This window comes from Rhinopithecus roxellana, chromosome 21 (assembly GCF_007565055.1).
Source record: "Rhinopithecus roxellana isolate Shanxi Qingling chromosome 21, ASM756505v1, whole genome shotgun sequence".
In the NCBI taxonomy this organism is placed as follows: Eukaryota; Metazoa; Chordata; class Mammalia; order Primates; family Cercopithecidae; genus Rhinopithecus; species Rhinopithecus roxellana.
In genome coordinates this window covers 11,947,459-11,970,648 of record NC_044569.1, presented here as the reverse complement: position 1 = coordinate 11,970,648, position 23,190 = coordinate 11,947,459, and the positions used below count along the sequence as shown (strand labels likewise).

The following is a 23,190-nucleotide window of genomic DNA, read 5'->3' as shown; positions in this document are numbered from 1 at the left end:
GAAAATGCAAAGGGATGCTATAGCAGGACCATACAATTTATCCATTTATTCACTGTCTTTCCTATGTGCTGAGAACCTTAAAAAAAAAAAAAGGAGATCTAGTTGGTAGCCTCAAAAGTGGAAGAAACTGAAAAGAGACATTTTTCAGGAACTTGAAGCAGTCAACAATATTTTCCTTCTATTTTTGTCCTAAATTGCTCTTCAAATCATTTGAAAGAATAAATATCATACATTTTATATAAACTCTTATTTTAAAAGACAAATACCTCCTGCAACCTTCTAGAATAAACTAAATGAACAAAATTACAGTTTTTCAATAAACTAAACTAAACATATGTAAATTATAACTTACCACAAATAAATGCAACCTAGTGCAGTGTTTCTTTAAAAGGGCACATTCTATTTCGTAGGCTTTCCGCATATTTTGTCTCTTTTAAATACATACTTGAAAAACTATGATGGAAAATATAATGGCTTTCTGCCATTGACACACTCACAGTATGACACAAATCAACACAACTGACGGTTCATGAGAGATCTCTAAAACCAGAATTTTCAAGAGACCATGATGAAAGCAAAAAAAAAAAAAAAAAAAAAAAAAATTTATTTGCCACTAATCACTTATATATTATTCTACTCACCATTTTCAATAAGCATCCTTACTATAGCAGTTTGAATGTATGCATGATAAGGCAAGAATTCTGTGGACACTAGTTAAGCAGATGTGATTAAATTAAAACAGAAGAGATAGGTTTTTACAATGAATTCTGTCAGGAACATACTAAGCAAGTTTCTTAAAATATTTTTATTATCCTTGTTTGGAGATTATATGATCTCATATTTGGAAAAATCTAAAGACTCCACAAAAAAAACTATTAGAAATGATAAATTGAGTAAAGTTGCAGGATACTAAATCAACATACAAAAACCAGTAGCATTTCTATATGCCAACAGTGAACAATCTGAAAGAGAATTTTTTTAAAATCCCCTTTGCAATAGCTAGATATAAAATTAAATACCTAGGAATGAACCAAAGAAGTCAAAGATCTCTGTAATGAAAACTATAAAACATTGATGAAAGAAATTGAAGAGGATACCAGAAAATGGAAAGATATTCCATTTTTTACTGGAAAAATCAATATTGTTAAAATGTCCATACTACCCAAAGCAATCTACAGATTCAATGCAATCTCTTTCAAAAATACCACTGACACTGTTCACGGAAATAGAAAAAAGAATCCTAAAATTTATATGGAAGCACAAAAGACACAGAATACACAAAGACATCCTAAACAAAAAGAACAAACCTGGAGGAATCATATTACCTGACTGCAAATTTTACTACAGAGCTACAGTACCAAAATAGCAAGGGACTGGCATTGAAAAAGACACATAGAGCAATGGAGTAGAATAGAGAACCCAGAAACAAATCCACATACCTACAGTGAACTTATTTTCAACAAAGGTCCCAAGAACACACACTGGGGAAAAGACAGCCTCTTCAACAAAGGGAGTTGGAAAAAGTGGATGTCCATATGCAGAAGAATGAAACTAGACCCCTATCTATCACCATATACAAAAATCAAATGAAAATAAAGACTTAAATCTAAGACCTAAAGCTATGCAACTACTATGAGAAAACATCAGCAAAGCTCTCTAGGACATTGGTCTGGGCAAAAATGTCTTGACTAATATCCCACAAGCACAGGCAACTAAAGCAAAATGGACAAATGGGATCACATCCAGTTAAAAAGCTTCTACACGGCAAAGGAAACAAACAACAAAGTGAAGAGACAACCCACAGAATGGGAGAGAATATTTGCAAACTTTCCAGCTGACAAGAAACTAATAACCAGAATAAATAAGGAGCTCAAACAACTCAATAGGAAAAAAATCTAATAACACAATTTAAAAATGCATAAATAGACATTTCTCAAAAGAAGACATACAAATGGCAAATGGACATATGAAAAGGAAGTCAACATCACTGATCATCAGAGAAATGTAAATCAAAACTAGAATGACATATCATCTCACCCCAGTTGAAATGGCTTTTATCCAAAAGACAAGCAATAACAAACATTGGTGAGGATGTGGAGAAAAGGGAACCCTCATATCCTGTTGGAGGGAATGTACATTAGTACAACCACTATGGAGAAGAGTTTGGAGGTCCCACAGACACAGAAAAATTAAAATAGAGTTACCATATAATCCAGCAATCCTCCTGCTGGGTATATACCCAAAAGAAAGGAAATGAGCACGTCAAAGAGATTTTTGCACTCCCATGTTTGTTGCAGCACTTTTCCCACTAGCCAAATTTGGAAGCAACCTAAGTGACCATCAGCAGATGAACAGATAAGAAAATGTGGTGCTAAGTGTCCATCAGCAGATGAACAGATAAGAAAATGTGGTGCTAATACACAGTGGAGCACTATTCAGCCATAATGAAAATGAGATCCTGTCATTTCCAACAACACGGATGGAACTGGAAGTCACTAGGCTTTTTTATGTTTTTTAAATAACCAATATGAACTGTTTGTAATGCAAAGGATAAATGCTTGAGAGCACAGATACCCCTTTTCACATGACGTGATTATTATGCATTGCACGCCTGTATCAACACATCTCATGTATCCCATAGATATATACATCGACTATGTACCGACAAAAATTAAAATAAGAAAATTTTTAAGATTTCTAATAAATTATCTCTTTATTCACCTGTAATGTTTTCAATAATATTTTGATAAGGCAAGCATATTTGTTGAGTTTTTTTTTTTCCTTTAGAAAATAAAATCCTGAAAGTCAAACTGAAAGTCAAAGAACTGGATAACAGTAGTAACCTTCATCCATTTTGTCTACAAAGCACTTCAGAACTTGAGCAAAATAGATGACTTGTCAAGATGCTTATCAACATGAACAATCTACCAGCCAGAAACAACTATCTGAATAGAAAGGCCTGGAAAATGGAATTGTTCTAAAGAATTATCATTTGATTACATTTAAAGACATATGGCTAGCTTCAGTAAGTTCACCTCAATGACTTAAATTCTATCAACTGTATGTAAGTCAACCTCCTGCAATATTAAAAACCCATTAAGTTACATAATTTATGAGTAAACAATGTGCTAGGTAAAGATAAACTTTAGCACCCTCATTTTATCCTCATTTGAATTACTTTTCTCATTCAAATTTAAAAAAAAAAACAAAGTAGTGAGCTCTTAAGCTAGTACTATGTGCACGATAAGTGATTCACCAGCGTGTGCATGATTCATCCCCAGCAGGGTTGGTCACCTCCGTTTCTATGAGACCACAATCAAAGGCTACCGTAACAGCAGGCTTGAGACCTCTAGAGCTCCTCCACTGCTCGATCACAGCCCTCAAAAAAGAGGCCTGAACTTCAGACAGCGATGATGCTGTCAGCTCTCTTTCTAGTGACTAACACAAGTCCTATGAGTCACCTGGGCTTTCTGTGTCTGTACCTTTTAAAATCCAAGATAATTCTGTAGTATTCTCTGTGTTTGCACAGAGCCAGCATCCCAGCACCTGGTGCAAGACGGCATTTACACTTGAATGCCTTGGAGAGAGAGAGTACACCACTCCCACTCGTGGAGAACTCACAGGTCAAACCTCAAAGAGGAGATGGCAATCAACATTAACAGAGTCCAGCATTCTGCCAAACTGTATTTGTCCCACAACTTAAACATCATGTGCTCATCCTCCTCATAGATGGATCTTTTTTTTCCTGATTGCCTGGATCAACATAAACACACAGTCATTCGTCATTTAACAACAGGATTTGTTCTAAGAAATGCATTATTAGCATAAACATCATAATGCAATTACACAAACCTACTGGGTAGAACCTACTACACTCAGGCTATGTGGAATGCCCTATGGCTCCTAGTCTACAAACCCACACTGAATACTGCAGGCATTTGTAATGCAATGGTAAGTATTTCTCTAAACATAGAAAAGATACAACAAAAAATCGGTATAAAAGATAAAAAATGGAGGTCACTTACCATGAATGGAGCTTGCAGTACTGGGAGCTGCTCTGGGAGGATCAGTGAATGAATGGTGAGTGAATGGGAAGGCTGGGACATTGCCATACACTACTGCAGACTTTATGAACACTGTGCACTTAAGCTATGCCAAATTTACTAAAAACAATTTTTCTTTCTTCAATGATAAGTTGGTCTTAGCTTACTATAACTTCTTACTTTATGAAGTATAAAGTAGGTTTGTTTACATCAGCATCACCACAAACACATGAGTAATGCCATGGGCTACAACACTGCCACAGCTGCCCCCTGTCACTGGGTGACAGGAATTTTTCGGCTCCATTATAATCTTATGGGATCAATGTCACATATGCAGTCCATCACTGATGAAAACGTCATTGTGCGCCACGTGACTTTATCTGACTTTTGCTATATCTCATCCAAAGCATTGATATCTTATCAAGTTAGCTCCCACCTGAAACCTTGTTTCAGTCTGCTTAAGTCTATCCCCAAAAAATGTAATTAAGAAACTCCATTTATCTTGAAAAGAAATGGTGACAACAGGCTAGAGTCTTTGAGACTACTATATATTTTCTTGTTTACTTTCTCATCAAATCTTGAGATAGTCTGTGAAATTCCTAAGTCTTTATTGGGTGGAACTTCAGAAGAAAAAAATTAGTAATATGTAAAAGCACCAAACAAAAAAAATCCTGAACAGTGAAATAACTAGCACCTTCTTTTCATTCTGCAGCTCATTTAATTTTGGTACCTTTTCTTTTTTTTTTTTTTGAGACGGAGTCTTGCTCTGTTGCCCAGGCTGGAGTGCAGCGGCCAGATCTCAGCTCACTGCAAGCCCCGCCTCCCGGGTTTACGCCATTCTCCTGCCTCAGCCTCCCGAGTAGCTGGGACCACAGGGGCCCGCCACCTCGCCCAGCCAGTTTTTTGTATTTTTTAGTAGAGACAGGGTTTCACCGTGTTAGCCAGGATGGTCTCGATCTCCTGACCTCGTGATCTGCCCGTCTCGGCCTCCCAAAGTGCTGGGATTACAGGCTTGAGCCACCGCGCCCAGCCAATTTTGGTACCTTTTCTATAAAACCAGCCACCCCCATCATCCCCTACCAATGACCTATTCTAATTCTATGTAGTAAATGTTTGAGAGAAAAAGAGATTCCTCTTGTTCTTAAAAGGAATGCAGGAGTCCTCTAAATGCTGACTGCCGGGTTTTAAATCACTCTCTTCAAGATACTACATATACATAAGCAACTGTGAAAATCCCCCTCCATGACTGGGGCCTAATTGTCACAATCAGGACTTTTGAAAAAAAATCATTAGAAAAAAGTCAAACCATATGCATATACTACAGAGAATGACAGGATTTTCTGGTCACTTCATGGATAAGTCAGTTGGCTAAGCCTTGTGGATTATGTAAAAAGCATAAATTGTGATACAACTATCACAATGAAATTACTCCCGCATGCATCATTAAAAGCTTTATCTCCAGGCTGACTTCATTTAGTGCTTCAAAGTTCAGAACATAATCTCATTATCTCACTGTTCTTTTTCTGTTCCTTGGGAAGACACAAAACCATAGCCACTAGAAAATGCCTTCAACCAAGCCTTGGACAGATGAAGACAAAGCAGAGCACACGTCATGAAAATTGTCTCCTTCGCAGCCTCGCCTACCCTTCCCTCCATCAAGGTGGAGAAAATCAACTTACCATAAATTACGCAGCTTTAAACCAAGTGCTTCACTATTCTGGGAGTTAACGACCTCATTTGTAAAATCAGTGGCTTAGACTATCCTAGAAAACGACCTTTAAGATCTTTTCCGGGTCTAACTTACACTTTACTAAGAGTGCCGATTAAATAAACTTGTGTTTGATGAAAAAGCTTTTGTGGAAGATGGACGCCAGTCAATCCAACCTTCTTATTTTACAGAAAGAAAAACTGAAGGCCAAAGAAATGAGACAAGGTCATGCAGCTAGCTGACCACATGCTCAGGGATACAGCCCTGGGCTGAGCCCACACTCCAGGGCTTCCTGCACCTTGGCCCACTACTTAGTCAAAAGTCTCCTCCAAAAAAGGTATCAAATGATCGATGTTGCTCCACTTCAAAGCAGATCCCTCCAAAACCCTGCAGTTTTAGAACAGAGCATTAAAGGAAGTCACCCAAAAAGAAAGAAAGCTGCAGCAAAAGTCTAAGGCTTATGGATAAGAAAGTGACACCTGGTCATGCCAGCTACTCCAGTTCCCCAGCCCACCTTCCTGCACTCCTCAAACCAAATCCAAGACCTCCTAGGATCTAACTGGCACAAGCTTCAGAAAGTCTGTGTCATCTAAGTTTACAATGTCTACCCTCGGGAAACTTGGCTCTTCAAACACATAGCAGACTGCCCCTTTTGCACATGGAAAGCAGTGAGAGGCCAGTTCCCTGAAGCAAGGTAACCAGTGGGGAGAGGAATGAGCAGAAGCACCTGCCTGAGGGCTCCACGGGAGAGCTCTGTGCAGATGGGGACCAAGTGGAGAACTTGCCATGTCTATTTCCGCATTGTTCCATATTCCAGTGGATAGCCCAGGTATGATTTCAGTTTATGAAAATGTCTCGCAAAGAATCACATTTTGGGTCTTTTCATGCCGTATTTACTGATTAAAATCTAGTGTTTTCATTCTGTGCCAGTTACTTTCATAGTCCAGACCTGCAACACAAGCTTAATCAGTCATTTAAGACATTCTGAAATTATTTAAAGGTATAAAATTTAGTAACTTACTTAATTCTCAGGCCAACATTTAATAATACATCATAACCTCAAACACAGCTGGGCATGGTTGCTCATGCCTGTAATCCCAGCACTTTGGGAGGCCAAAGTGGACAGATCAACTGAGGTCAGGAGTTCCAGACCAGCCTGGGCAACACGGTGAAACCCTGTCTACTAGCCAGGCATGGCGGCACATGCCTGTAATCCCAGCTATTTGGGAGGCTGAGGCGGGAGAATGGCTTGAACCTGGGAGGCAGAGGTTGCAGTGAACCGAGATCATGCCACTGCACTCCAGTCTGGGCAACACAGTGAGACTCCAGCTCAAAAGAAAAAAAAGAAATCATGACTTCAAACAATTACTTAGTATAATCCTGAGAAAATGGCTAAAATAAATTTTCTCTAAACATCTTTTTTCACTTGAGCATAGATAACTCTTAGAAGAGGGTGAAGCTATGACATATCTAAAAAAAAAAAATCTAAAGCATTCTAAATAAGTTGTTTGTTCTAGGAATTTCTGGGGAAATTTTTAAACCAACTCTATTTTAAACTCTCAAAAATTCCCAGAGATTTGGACAGACTGAGATTTCAGCACTCTGTTGAAGTACTAGGTGACCAAAGCAGATCCTTATGCAAAGGAGACCAGTGAGTGCTTTACAGACTTATGTTTTCAATGAAAGAGACTGTACGTTCTCTACATCTCACTCTTCATATTCCTCCTAGTGCGGGGGGCAAGCAGAAGGCAGCAGACACAATGGATTAAATGGGTGTATGACTTAGAAACTCATGGTCTTCCCTTTTTTCCTCTCTTCATGCTTCCATAATTACTTAAGTGTGAGTTAATAATTCAGAAGTACCACATGACATATTAACAACAAGCTGGCAAGTAAAATGTAATTCTCTGTTTCATGAATACAGTACTTAGAGAGGAACAGAACTCTATAAGGAGAATGTTAAAGCCAGTTGAGGCCAGAGGCTGTGGCTCATGCCTATAATCCCAACACTTTCAGAGGCCAAGGTGGGAGCATAGTTTGAGGTCAGGATTTCAAGACCAGCCTGGGCAACATAGTGAGACCCCCATCACTATAAAAAATACAAAATGTAGCGGGGTGTGGAGGTATGCACTGTAGTCCCAGCTACTCAGGAGACTGAGGCGGGGGGATCCCTTAAGCCCAGGAGTTCTAGGCTGCAGTGACCTATGACTGTGTCACTGCACTCCTCCAGCCTAGGTGAAAGAGTAAGACCCTGTCTCAAAAAAAAATTTTTTAAATAAAGCCAGATGAGACAGGAAATTAAATCAGTCACTCTTCTATCCTCTATTCTACAGGTTTTCACTTTTCTAGGATCTTATATATCAAACATCCAAAAACTTTACAAAAGCTAATTAACTCGAAAAGGAGATTTATCACTTTAATGTTACACGGAGATAAACTGAGAGATCAAAGGTTGAGCAGGAAGAATGAAGAGAATGACATTAGACCGTGAGATGGTGATTAAATCATAATCCCTAATGAGTACGTGTATGGGGTTAAACTGCTTTCCCATACATTATACGATTTGATGCTCTCAGGAATGATACTGGGGCAGAGTGCAGTGCTAGCTCGTGCCTGTAAACCCAGCACATTGAGAGGACAAGGCAAGAGAATTACTTAAGGTCAGGAGTTCAAGACCAGCTTGAGTAACATACCAAGACCTCATCTCTACAAAAAAGAAATTTAAATCTAAATTAAAAAAACTAGCTGGGCATGGTAGCATACTTTTGTAGTCTTAGCTACCTGGGAGGCTGAGGAGATAGGACTGCTTGAGCCAAGGAGTCTAGTCCAAGGCTGCAGTGAGCTGTGATTGTGCCACTGCCTTCAAGCCTAGGCAACAGAATAAGACTCTATCTGTTAAAAAAAAAAAAAAAAAAAAAGATACTAGGTAGGCAAAGTAAGTAATAATGATGATTATAACAACACCAGTAATTAGTAATCACAGAAACAGCAGCAGCAGCAATAGTAACAGCCCTTATTGATATTTTAACTGTGGCCTACAATGGGTGAAGCATGTGACACCCAGCAAGACACTGAGAGTCACAGCCCCATTAAGAGAAATGCTCAGAACCTCGGTAGCTCAAAACAGCAGAGCCAAGACTCAAACACAGATCTTCTCACACTAAATTCAGTTCTCTTTCCAGTATAAATAGTAATGACAGTCTACCAGGCTCTCTTGCCAACATCTCTTTCTCAGGAACTGCTGCATCTCCCCACTGCCGCCTGCCCCCACTGTGCAAATTTTTGCATGGGAAATTGCCCTGTACGCACATGATCATAGCCCCGGCAACAGCCCACAGATCCAGGGGTGGCCTCCAGACTCAAGCTGGACAAATCAGATTCCATACCAAGGAATCTGTAATAGGAACTAAGGTCGATCAGATTAACCCTTCTCTGGGAGGTTAGATTGTAACACACAGGCTGGAAATTGTTGGCAGAACCTATTTTCCTCATGTGGAAATGGAGGAAACCAGACTGCAGTGGGAAAGGAGAATGAAGGCGATCTTTAAAGAGACAGTCCTTGACAGTGTGCCAATGCCAGGTTCTGCTTCTTCAGCTGGCTGCAGTCCTATGCAGGGGTTCCACAGATGACCTCCAAAGGCTCCCATGTACGTCATCTCTTTCCTTAGGCTTTCTCTAGTGGGCCTCTGCTCTGAGCAACTGAGGGGCCTAAGTAGTAGAAATAAATTGTGGCTGGGCGTGGTTGCAATCCTAGCACTTTGGGAGGCAGAGGCAGGAGGCCCGCTTGACTCTAAGAGTTTGAGACCCGCCTGATAAACATAGTGAGACCCCCATTCCTACTAAAAATTAGGCAGGCATGGTGGTAGACACCTGTAGTCCCAGCTACTTGAGAGGCTGAGGTGGGTGGATCCCTTGAGCCCAAGAGTTGAAACCTGCAGTGAACCGTGATCACCCCACTGTACTCCACCCTCGGTGACAGGGCAAGACGCTATCAAAAAAAAGAAGAACAGAAAAGAGGAGAGGGGAGGGGAGGGGAGGAAAAAAGAGAAGGAAGGAAGGAAGGAAGGAAGGAAGGAAGGAAGGAAGGAAGGAAGGAAGGAAGGAAGGAAGGAAGGAAGGAAGGAAGGAAGGAAGGGGAAGGGAGGGGAGGGGAGGGAAGGGAAGGAAAGGAAAGAAAGGAAAGGGAAAGAAGAAAAAAAGAAAAGAAAAAAGAAAAGAAAAGAAAAGAAAAGAAAGAAAGAAAAGAAACAAAAGAGGAGAAGGAAAGAAGGAAAGAAAAGAAAAGAAAGAAGAAAAGAAGAGAAGAGAACAAAAGAAAAGAAAAGTAAAAGAAAGGACCTCTCTCTCACCCCCTCCCCTCCCCTACCCCTCCTCACATACACCATCTCTATAGTTTTGTCTGCTAGGTAGCCCAGCCCTCTCTCCTGCTAACAACGCCCCTCTCTGCTGGAATAATGCTCCTTTCACGTATGTAATCTGCGATTCTATGACATCTCTGTGAAGTCTCATTATAACTATTTTTTAAATAAGGCCCAGAGAAATTACACACAAATCACAATACCAAGAAATGATACTGCCAGTAGCTGCACCCAAGTATCTCTCACTTTAAAATGTGCACTTTTTCCAATATAACCCTTTCCCTCCCTGGTAACTTATAACATCTCAGTAACAACTCATGAACCAATATTTACTGAGCACTTTCTGTACAGGGTATTGGAAAATAGTGGGAAAAGAAAGCAATATAAGATATGGGAAAAAACAAATGCAAGTTTTTATTAGAAATGTTAAATCCCAAATCCCAGGCTGTACTGGCTTTTTTGGGGAGAAGGGTGGAGAAGGAAGTGTGCGCACATGCGCACTGCCTTTCAGTTGCCACACACTGATGCCCGGGTACAGCACTCATCTACTATGAACCACAGAGGAAAAGTCTCCATTCTAAAACACTTTTCCCATAGCTCCTGTGAAAATGAAGAGGCTGTTTTCTATGAAATCTGACAGAAATAATAGTCTAGAACAAATATCAGGGATGAAATTAAATGCTAGACACAGACATTCTTCTATTCCTATTGGGGAAAAAATGAAAGAAAAATCGCCAAAAAACGGTCAAGTCTCCGTTTCCTCAGTTCGTAAATTGTGGCAGAAAGTGGATTTCATACTTGGTTTAACTTTGGAAGCGTTTCTTCTAACAAACCCCTTCATGGAAAACCCAGGTATGAAACGTCCAGGAGCAGTCCCTGATGGCTCACTACACGTCTACACCCGACACCCAGGCCCCGCGGGGGTCCCAGTGCCCCTCCAGGAATCTCTGTGTCTTCTCAGCCACTTCCCACCACCTCCAAACTGCAGTGTTATGAGAGTTGACAGGGAAAGTCCACTCAAGTACATGTATTAAAAAGCAAACTGAAAGCACAATGTCAGAAGTTACGAAGATAAAGAAAATGGTGGCCATTAAGCTACTTTTGGAAAACCAGATGTAACCAAAATACTAACAGCTAACTTGCTGAGTGCTTACTCCTTGCCAAACTTTCAAATACTTCATGTGAGTTAACCCCTTAAGCCTCACAGTGATTCCAGGAAGAAACGACTCTTTCTATTCCCATATTAGAGAGGAACGAATTGAAGTTTACAGAGATTAAGAAACTTGCCCGAACTTACAAAGCCACTCAGTGAAGGAGCCCAGTTTTGAACCCAGGCAGTCTCCATCTGGAGCTCCCATGCCCACTTAAGTGCTATGCTGTTCGGAATCATACTGTAAAAACAGCCACTGAGCTTCAAAGGTATTACATGCTTAATTCACATAACTACTAACAGCAGCAAGCCTTACTCCAAGTTCAGATGACTTCTCATGATTACTATACTCCCTCGACATCTAACATTTGGGGGTGGGAGGGAAGAGGGTATCACTAAAACTCTACCCATTGTCTTAAAACTGATTCTCAAACTGTGGTCCAAGGGCCCCTGGGGGTCTCCATCATATATTCAAGGGGTCCTCGACATCCTCTCTTGTTGACCCTTGAATCTATGCATGCCTGGATTTTCTTCTTCTACTTCAACCAACACCACACATTGCAACAGACTGCAATGCAGAAATACATATAAGAATTTGGCTGTCTTCTATTAAGTCAGACATTAAAGACATTTGCAAAAATGTGAAACAATGCCACTCTTGTCACTAAATATTTTTTGTTTCAGAGTATAATTATTTTCATTAAAATATTATTTATGTTAAGTAATGATTATATTGTTATTTTTAAATAAACTAATAAATATTCTTAATTTTTTCCATTGTAATTTCTAATGCCATAAATATTGTTATATAAGACACATATAATACTAAAAGTACTTTTGGGTCCTTAGTAGTTTTTAAAAGTATAACAGGATCCTGAGACCAAAAAGTTAAGAACTCCAGTCTTAAAAAATACAAATTAGTCCTTTATTTCTACAGAGAACAGAGTCCACAATTCAAACCTAAAAGCTTCATCGTTACTTCCTAAGTAAAAGAGTCACTGGTAACATTTCTTTTTACCAATTTTTTCATCATTAAATAAACCGCTAAACTTTAAAACTGATGAAATTAGATGTCATCATAATTTATACATAACACAAATTTACCCATAACTGTAATCAAAAGGATATATTTTGTGGCATATTTTAAATTCATTAGGATAAATTATAACACTCTAAATTTGTATCTATCATATACACTTTCTACACAACGCCTAATACTTTCATAACTGTAATCTCAGATGTCAGTAAAGTCTTTACCATCTAGGCAATTTAGATTATATTTGTAAACAAAATTTAAGGCATATTTCAAAAGCAGCTACCAAAAAAATAGACACTATTAACTTCCATGCCCATAAAAAAAAGACTAGTAACCAAGAGTGAGGACAATTGTTTATTTTTTAAAATATATGTTATAGCAAAAAAAATCAAAAGTATAAGTTTTCAAATTAAATAAAATGTTTATTCATGCTGTTGTTACTAGATATATTTCTGTATCTTTATAAACTTAGGCTTGAATATTCATACATATAATCAATTCAATCAAAATTATCACTAAAAATATTTATTAAATACCAAGCTTATCATATCATGAGATCAAGCACCTACGAATATGTTTTATGGAATAAACGTGCTTCCCTTCACATAAAAAACTTAAGAAAGGTTACAAAATGTATAAACATTATGTTTTACACAGGCAACAAAAGAGAGTAAGAGAAACAGAGAGGAAAAGATGATAAAGTCACTGTTCAATGGAATGTCTAAGGAGCTGTTATTTTCCCCCCAGCTTTGTGACATAAAGACATACGTTATGAACTCAAGAAGAAATAAAAGCAGGTTAACCATAATTGCACATGATAATGCTGTTAACTTATTCTGTCTGCTTTATCCTCAGAAGAAGTAAATGGAAGATTTATTCTACTGGCCCTGTCCTATTTGAAAACAGACATTTTAGCCATCTAAAGAAGAAAATAGCTCAGGTTTCTCATAGGAAGATAGGGCAGCAACAATAGTGTGGTTTAAATCGTCAGATCCCACATTGCAGATAAGGAAAACAACACCCACAGAGCCAGAAGAACTTGTAAAGTCAAGGAAAGAACAAAATCTCTGATACAAATTGGTTCCACAGTCCCTTCTATCTTCTGCAAAAATGCCAGCTTTTGAAAAGTTACTTGAAACACTGTATTGTTTGCAAGCTAAATGATTTTCAAATTATCACTAGTTCTTCAAGGGACATTACAATCTGCCCTAAGTCACTCTCTTAAATAATTACCTAAGCTGAATTCACTTAAGCAATATTATTCTCTCATATTAAACAAAGAGGACAGACACTGTCAACGTATGCACAAGTTTTGAAAAAATCACACAACCTTAGCCAAATGTACCTCACAAGGGCACAGCAAACACTTTGTTAGGAGTGCAGATGGGAAGGTGGCCGTAGCATACTTCTGTAACCTCAATTATATACATGCCTGGGCTAGATTAAGGAAAGAAACTTCCAAAACTTTTATTTAAGTCTATAGTCCTTTCCTTCTCTAAATGCATAAACTTAAACATTATGTCTAAAACTTATAAACTTAATAACTAAATGTAATAATTTCTCCATATAGAACAGACAAGTAATTTAATATGCATTCCCTGACACAGTATTAACTTGAAAATGCCTGTCCACAGATGGTCAGCACATTCTTCTTTAAACAACGTTGCAACATGCTGAGCTCCTAAAACTGTGGCCATACAGAAAATACAGACAAACGCTCATGTCAGAGAAGAAATGGTGGCTACTATGTCTAGAGAAAGACAGCATAATAGCATCAGTGTCTATTTTAAGGCCATCCTCCAACATCTGAAAGTGTTCACAGTATCACTGAATTCTTAAAATAGAAAAGTTTGTGTTCTTAAATAATGATATTATCTAGGAGTAGTTCTTTCAAAATGAAGGCAAGAAGTGCATAATATAGGGACTAGAGAAGGTCTATGAATATATCTATACAAGGAATTGATATTCGTGAATTCTACATATCTCTATTAGTATTGTAAAGCAAAGCTGTGGATACAACTTTAAATAGGTGTCTAATTTCACACATTCCCAAAAAGACTATTCACAGCCAGAATCTAGTTGAAGGGACTATGTTGTGACAGGAAAACTCTGCTGAGTGCAGATGTTTGTTTAATGCCAAGGAGACTGGGATGCCATCAAAATGCCAGACTTTCTCTCATCATTTGCCTGCCTTTTTCCTAAAAGATTCAAGGATGTATATGAGTGCTTTAAAAGGAAATTCGTGAATGCACTGTATACCCACAGGAAGATCTCCTTTTACTCTAGCCAAAGAGACTATCTGTGGAGCAGATCTCTGCATTAGAAAGAGAAGCAGCAGCAGTGCCTGGCAGTGACCTGACTCACCGAACCCAAACAGGGCACAAAACACAAGTCCCTAGCAGAGCCCACAGCAGGTGCCAGAAGGCAAGGCCAGGAGAGACGCTCCCCCAGCGGGAACCAAGAGAATCCCAAGCCCGACAGCCTAACCCTGGAGCTAACCTTTCTGTCGGGTCCCTCTGATTGCATGCCATGCCATCTTTTCTGAGTGGGCAGTAATCTTATTCCTTACATAGGCGCCTAGAAAACCCTGCAATCTGCAGTAAAACACAGAAGTGTGCTATTTTCAAAACTTACCTAGAAACCATCACTGTGAAGGCCAAGAAGACAGCCTCACAAACGCTCCTGTTACCATCGCCATTACCTCACTTTAAAATAAACTCTAGCCGAAGGCCTAAGCTATTGGCCAGTGGTCCTTCCTGGAAAATGAGTGGCCTTCCGTCGAGAACAGGCTTCCCACCAGTCTAGGAGGCCAATGGATTAACCACATCAGTGCTGCCTCCTCAGGGTGCTCTCCGCCCTGGCCCGCAGAGAATGTCTTCACACGGAACCCCTCTCACCTGGCCTTGCCCACTGAATCAGAAAAACACGTTGCACCTGCTCTCAAAAGCTGGGGTCAGGGCAATCCCTGACAACCTCTTTTCACACTCCTTTGCCAGTAACTGTAGCAGTTTGTGCGTGTTCCTCAGAAGGCCCCAGAAGCCACCTGACCTAAAGACACAGCACTCAGATAAAGTACTGTGAGGCCAAGGCTGCTTTCAGAACGCCGCCCATTTCCAGATTTCCCATGGCCACTAGGAAGGCACATCGTAAATGGCACTAATGGTCACAGAGGATGGTGATTTGCCTCTTAACAGATGCCATGAGCTTTACTCACAACATATGGATTCAGCACTACCTCTTTTAGCCCTCACTTCAACCCTGGGAAGGAGATATTAGAATCATTCCCATTTTATAAAGAAATGGAAGTTCTACAGGTTACAGTCACAAAGCTCGTGAAACAGGAATTCAAAACCAAGTCCTGGGAAGAACATGCTTGGAAGGAAGATGTGGCTGAACACACTTCAGCTTTGAGTTGCTGAGGGATACCAAGCCAGCATGATTTCCCTGGAGCTCACAAGAAAGCCACACGAAAGAGAGTCAACACACAAATGCATAAAGACCTCAGCACAGGCAAGGGAGGCACCATCTTCCCTTCATCCTCTACACTCTTTCCAGTCGCCAGCATCCACCATCACCTGCTCTGTGCTGCTCCTCCATGGCTCACAGCGACGCGGCAGTCGGTGCTTACTTTTAACTGATGTCAACAGCATAAAAATATTTGGGGTGCAAGCAAAGGAGAGGAAACACCAGAAGATCTTTGTTGAGGTCGCAGCCCACATGCTCCCATTCCAGTCACTTCCCTAAAGAAGTAAAAGTGAACTTGACTACCCATTGGGTTACCTACTTTGCTAGGGACAATGGGTGATAAACGGCAGTCACAGCAGGTAGATAGCTGACAGTGTGCTTACTGTCTGCCAAGGTGCCTGCCAGGCACTTTCCATGCATTAACTCGTGGAACTTCAAAACCACGCTGAGGTATAGGTATTGTTATCCTCATTTTGCAGATGACAAAATGGAGCCACAGAAAGTTTAAGAAACTTCCAAAACGTCCCAGAAAAGTAGTATACCATGTAGTCCCTGACTTTAGAAGCCTACAACACAATTATGGAAACAAGATTCATTTGCTATAAGCAACTGGCAAACAGTGCTGTCTAATTATTAATATTAATAAAAGTCAGTGCCTGGAGGCTGGGCGTGGTGGTTCACACCTGTAATCCCAGCACTTTGGGAGGCCGAGGTGGGCAGATCACTTGAGGTGAGGAGTTTGAGACCAGCCTGGGCAACACAGTGAAACCCTGTCTCTACTAAAAATACAAAAATTTGCCAGGCATGGTGGCACGTGCCTGTAGTCCCAGCTACTCAGGAGGCTGAAGTGCTGAAGTGGGAGAATCCCTTGGTCTTGGGAGGCAGAGGCTGCACTGAGCCAAGATCTCGCCACTGCACTTCAGCCTGGGTGACAGAGAGACACACTCTCAAAAAAAAAAAAAAAAAAAAAGTCAATGTCTGCTATGCACAAGCGCTACACTAGTCGAAGGAAGAGAAGGTGAGCAAGGGCTGCTGTCGACAAACGCTTCCTGGAGAAGCAGGGCTACCACTTGGGGCAGTGTGTCCCCCACATACAGTTTGAAAGCACTGGTTCTCAAAAGTACACAAATTAAAAGACGGAAATCAGCAATCTGTATAAAGATCATAATTCATCAATATGCTGATATAAGAAACGAACAGAAAATATTAAGAAAGTAGGCTGAAAGTGAGGGAATGTGTCCTCCAGGGGATGAGTGGGGAGGGGTGATGCTGGCATGTGGTGGGCGGAGCCCAGCCATGCGTTAAACATCCCTACAAAGCACAGGACAACCCCTCACCACAAAGAACTCTCTGGTCTAAAATGGTCAACGGTGCCAAAAAGCCTTATACAGAGGAAGAATATTTAGAAGGGGTCGCTCTATACAAGGGAAATAACACAGGCCGTGGCTCAGAAACAGAAAAGAGCTCAGATACATGGGAGGCCGTTTCTTATGAGGAATAAGAGGGAATCATGTTGCCCAGGAAGGCTTCATGGAGGGCTGTGAAAGCCAAGCAGGATTACAGCTGGATTTGGTTGGAAAGGGGGATATGCAACAGACCTGGGATGGCATTCACAGGACAAGAGCCAAGAGTCAGGGAGTCCCAGAACCCAGCTGGAAGATTTGCTAGAATAGCCCAGGTGCAAAGTAACCAGCAGTTTCTGGTTAGAGGGGGAAGAGGTAGTAAAATGCCTTATAAAGAAAGCACCGGCTGGGCGCAGTGGCTCACGCCTATAATCCCAGCACTTTGGGATGCCGAGGCAGGTGGATCACTTGAGGTCAGGAGTTCAAGACCAGCCTGGCCAACATGATGAAACCCTGTCTCTACTGAAAATACAAAAATTAGCTGGGCATGGTGGCACGTGCCTGTAGTCTCAGCTACTTGGGAGGCTGAGGCACAAGAATTGCTTGAACCTGGGAGGCAGAGGTTGCAGGGAGCAGAGATCATGCCACTGCACTCCAGCCTGGGTGACAGAGTGAGACTCGGTCTCAAAACAAAACAAAACAAAAAAACACAAAAGAAAGCACCAACCTGACTTACTATTGGACACGGGTGAAGGGAAGGCATAGGTGAGGTTTTTATTCTGTCTCCCTCTCTTGCTTGTGCACCCAGGACAGTGCTTAGCAGACAGCAGGCATAAATCCTGATGCATGAATCATAAACATAGCGGATTGGCATGTTACGGGAAGTTAGGTTCTAATGTCCTCATGCAAAGGGAAAAATTACATACAATCCCATCAGACTTGGAAAATGATAAATGCCTCTAAAGGAGCAATAAAGTCAGCTTTTGTTCCAGCAGGGGAAACACTGCAGGTTCTTCAGTGGGAACCCAGAAGGAAACCACGCCTCCTGTTCAGCACAGCACAGTCCCTTCGGGACCTACATAACCCAGCACACATGAGGGCACAGCAGGCCCCCTCCCACCCGGGGCAGAATCACACCCACTACCGGTGGCCAAAAGAGATGAAGTCACCTAAGTTAAATGTGCATATGATTCAAAGGTTCGGCAGTGGTGAAGGGTCCTCCCTGACAGGAGACTGAGCTGGGAGGTGGACACAGCCGCTCTGATAAACCTGCAGGCCACACTGTCCCCAGTTGACAGGGACAGAGCTAAAGCACTTCCCCCACCAAATGCACTCTTAAGATGTACAGGCTTTCCCCAGCAAGCAGACTCAGAAAAATTTATAAAAATTAAAAGTTTGTAAGAAAAGACATTTGGGTTTCCACAACTGCAGGCCAGCGCTTTTCATGCGCATTTCACCAACCAGCGCTTATCTTTCCTCACTTATCAAATGCAGATGCAGCACTTTCTGTGCACAGAGCATTGTGAGAAATGCACAGGAGCAAGCCTTGCAGCACCAAGGAGGGTTCTGTCCAGTTGATCTATTAACTTAGACCCAGGGTCGGCACAGTTGTGTTTTTTTTTTTTTAAGTCCAGACTGTAAATATTTAGGCTTTGAGGGTCATAGTCCCTGCAGCAGTTACTTAAACTCTGCCATCAGAGCACGAGGGAGCCACACAATATGAAAACAAATGGGCATGGCTGTGTGCCAGTAAAAATACTGACAAAACAGGCGGCGGGCCAGATGTGGCCACTGGGCTATGACTTGCCACCCCCTGGCTTACACCTGTACTGTAAGCTGATGAGACAGAATACAAACCATCAGAGAACTCAGCAGAACACCCAGAGTGGAGTTCTGGAAATGCCTGTGAAAAGCAGGTTTTGATGAGGGTGGAAGACAGCCTCAGGGCTGGTTCCTCTGGAAGCGAGACCCTGCGGGGAGCGCCTCTGGGAGGAAGTTAAGTGCCCAGGACAGCCCAGGCTCACGCTGGGAAACAGCAACACACCCAGGAAATTTAAGCATAAAACGCTACACGATCCTGAGGAAAGCCAACTCTGCCTGGCAAATCGTCCTCCAAAATTTCACCAAAACCCTTACTACCGCAGATCATATCTTCCAACAACGGCCTTCCTCACATTTCCTGCCCCAAATGTTACTGAATTGTTAGGGCAGGGCACTGGTGCCTGGTAATAACAAATAATGCTTAGAGAACTTTCCTAATGTAGCTACAAATGCATATTTCACTGAACTGTGGTTAAGAAAATAGATGCCAGCCTGTAATAAAGCAGAAAGCCTACTAATTTGATCTTGTTCTTGGTTTCAGAACACTATAAGAAATCATTCTTTTAATTCCAGGCTCAGTTTCTCAAGAAGCTTATCAATATCACCACAAAGACATCCATGAATTCCATGAGGCTCTCCACAATAGCCTCTCTTCAATGTCTACCTTGACGCAATGAACACAGGCCTGAAGCCATAAAGAAGATACATGTCACAACTCAGAACTGTTGGGAGAGACAGTGCTCCTGGGCCCTTGGACCCTTACACATCTTGTCAGGGGTGCCAAGACTTCAGGCCCTGACCACCCTTCCGCCCAGGCCATTTCCTAAGGTTGTTCATGCAGCTGGCAACTTTGAGAGATGAGTTACCTTCTTTCCTCCTTTCTCCACCTCCCTCTCTCAGCCCCTGGGAAAGACTAGGCATATTTACTGCTTGCTATAAATGTGGTGGCTGCCCCTGCCTGGGTGTGCAACTCTGCTATGATGAAAACACACTGCATGTCCAGCATCCACCTGGTCCCTAGCAAGCTGCCCTATGGGGATGTGTGGGGCAAGGGAAACTGACATAAATATGCCAATGCTGGTGTGCTCGCTGTACTACGAATTAGACACCCCTTTTCCTCTGACCCGGGAGCCTTGTGTCCTCTGCCAGCACCATGAAAAATAACAGGCTTATTTGTAACAGTATCTTATTAGTTTGAGAGCAAGGTAAAATCAAATCCCAGAGCCAACTATAATTCTCTTCAATATTAAATGAAAATTTGCAACTCTTTATGTCATTTTCCTCTTTTCAATATCCATTCTTCAGCAAGATTTCTTAAACTATGAGTGGTGAAAGCTCCTGGTTTTGCACAAAGCAATCCCAGTGCACACCTGCTGACCCACTGTTTCCAATCCACCACGTGCCCCGTTTCGCTCTCCAAAGTGTTGTCACCTGTACATTAAATTATATGATCACCCTACATATAACCAAATGGACAGATATGTAATTGCTGTAAATTGCTTCAGTGTTTTGTTTGTGATCATTTTTCTTTAAAAACAAACAAAAAAATGAAACAACAGTCTGACTCCAATTCTTTCACTTAAAACACGTTTTCCCGCAGGAACTTAACCCACCATAATTATTTTGCAAATAATGGGAAGAAAATTTAAATTCAGTATCCTCTAGAAGCAAGATGATGATCAATGGTCGTTAAGTGTTTCATTGTTGCAAAGTACATTTAAATATTGACCATTTTTTCCTTTTTGAAAACTGTCATCCAAAACAGAATGATGCAAAAAAAAATCACATACATCTGATCTTTCATTAAATGTGATGTTAATGGCTCCCTCCCCCACAATATTCTGGGGAAAAAAATTCTCTAAGAAATATAATGAGGCCGCACCATGAAGATGTGACTCTGCAGATTCTGGGAAGCTATCCAGTTTGTGCATCCTTGTCTCTGCAACCTCATCCATGCTGGGAACTGGAGAGCTTGTCTCTTGCACAGTAAAGAAACAACCTGAAACAAAGTATTCCTTTATGAAACCTTCCCAAAGGGCAGTCAAAAGGCTTGGGCTTTCCGCTATCCTATGCATGCTCTCCACCAGGTTTAACAGGAGTGAGGTCCCTTCCATTCCTACTTGCATAAAAACACAGGCCAACACTCCACTAGATGTCCTTGACATTGACTCCTCGCTAGCTGATCTGCTGTAGGGGCAGGAGCCATGCTCAGTTCTTCACCAAACCCGTGTTCCTATCTGCCCTGCACACACCCCTACACACAGTGAGATCTTAGAGCTTTGACCAAGTGCAAAGAGAAGTCGCTCTACCCAAACGTACCCTGCCAACAAGGAGTCCAACCTAGTGTTGGCAAAGCAGGCTCTCGATTAAACAGATTATGCACCGTACAAAATACATCTTCAAGTGAATCACAGTAGGAAAATCCCAGAGAAAGTACAAGGGAATTACAGTGCAAGCCTTGATTTACAAACTCCATCAGATCTGCCCAAATGTCAAGTGAATTGATAAAAAGAAATACCCCACTTTACCACTTCCATAAACTAAAATGTTAAAAAATAATAATAATAAACTTGAATGTGACCGATTACTCAAAACAGAAACTGTGTTATTTTGTTTTGTTTTGTTTCCTAAGAGACTCACAAAGCTGAATTATTGGGGGTTTTTTAAGGATGGTCTTAGAAATTCATAACAGAAACAAAATTTATGGGTTTAAGAGAGGACTTTTCTTCATTGTTGTAAATTTTCAGTGGTCTCTGAAGAATTCAAGTAAAATAAAAGCCCTCCCTGGTTACCCACATTTCCCCCTGTGCACACACAAATAGCAGATGCACACACCCCCCCTTCATACTCCTGCTGCATCTTCCTGAAAATCCAGTTCTGGAATGGCAGTGGCTGGGTTCAAATCCAGCTCTACTGCTGAACAGCTGTGACTTGGGTGAGTCACTTATCCCCTGTGCTCTGGTTCTTTTGTGTGTAAAATGCCAGTAACAACAGCACCAACCACACAGAGCTGTCACAAGGATTACATGGGTTAACACTGGCAGAGAGTTAGGACCAAGCCTGGCACACTAGTGTTTGCTAAAACATTTTATCAAGAGAGCTACAAAATAAACTCCCTGGCAATGTCTCGCCTTTTAGATGCAAGGCAACATTGAGGCCTACTTCATCGGCAAATACTGCATTTCTTTTGTGGGATCGTGCCTAATAGGCAGTGAGTGTCAACAAATATTCATGGGACAGATGGATACAAAAAGCTGTACAAATAAAGAAGCAAATGACCTCTTCCATGATTACAGTCAAAATTCCAAAGGGTTTATTAAATTCAAACCACCAGGATGGTAAACAGGAGCCTGCATGCTGTTCTCACCACAAAGTGGTACTTCCTCCCCTTCCACAGTGAGTCCCGGTCCCAATGAAAACACTATAGAACCAGCCATCCCCGCCTCTCCTCACCATAAGAAAGCTGACCACTGAGACCCTCCCACACTCGCCACCATCATTTCCCTCAACATTGCCACTTCTATTACTGGCAGTTATTGCCAATACTAAAACATGAGGCAAAATGAAATTTCTAAAGCACCGTGAAATCTATGGAAAAATATTCAGAAGCAAAGCTTTCAATTAATTCAGTATTTAAATGAAATTCATTTCAGACACGATTCAATAAAGCCTTCATATTTTGAAGAGATTCCCAATAATATGAAAAAATATATAGGTTTCCAAAAAGCTTCTGCTTTGGTGCATTGGGAAACTCGGGCTGCTCCTGCAGTGTAATGCAGTCTGATCTGCAGAATTAATTCAGATGTCCACAGGAATTGCAAACCCTGACTCACAGGCACCTTCCACTGGCAGCCACCTAGATCACTGCACCTGCCCCAGTCGATACAGGAACTCCAGCCTTTGTACCTTCCAAACCTACTGTCCGTATATGGACCTAAAATGCCTCTATGGCTTGGCTCTCTCTCCTCCATTTACGGCCCTTCCGTGGTTCTCCCGTTCTAAGGATACAGTCCAGGCTGCCATGGCTTCTGAGGCACCTCCTGACCTGGCTTCCCACCTGACCAGCCAACTTCTCTTCCAAGCCAGACTGTGCTACAACCTGACCTTGTGCACTCTCTTCTCACCTCCTACCTGGAGCCACCTTCCCACCACCTCACTGCCCCTGGGGCCTCCGTGTAAATGTCATTTCCTTGGATGCCTCCTGCAACCACCGCCCTGATCCCAGGCTAGGTGAGGGACACTTCCACAGCCAGCGTTTCCCTTAGA

At 41.5% G+C, this 23,190-nt stretch overlaps 1 protein-coding gene across 7 annotated transcripts in view; it reads right to left on the bottom strand.

Annotated features, from left to right (window-relative positions):
* The window catches only part of L3MBTL4 (L3MBTL histone methyl-lysine binding protein 4), a 430,288-nt gene that overhangs the window by 363,621 nt on the left and 43,477 nt on the right, over positions 1 to 23,190 (bottom strand). Inside the window, exon 1 of one of the 7 annotated variants that reach the window (XM_010373396.2) lies at positions 15,289 to 15,358. The exons of the other annotated variants lie outside the window; for them this stretch is intronic. The gene's annotated coding sequence lies outside the window, so the exon portion shown is untranslated. Of the gene's footprint in view, positions 1 to 15,288; positions 15,359 to 23,190 lie in introns of those variants that run through there. 7 annotated transcript variants of the gene reach the window in all.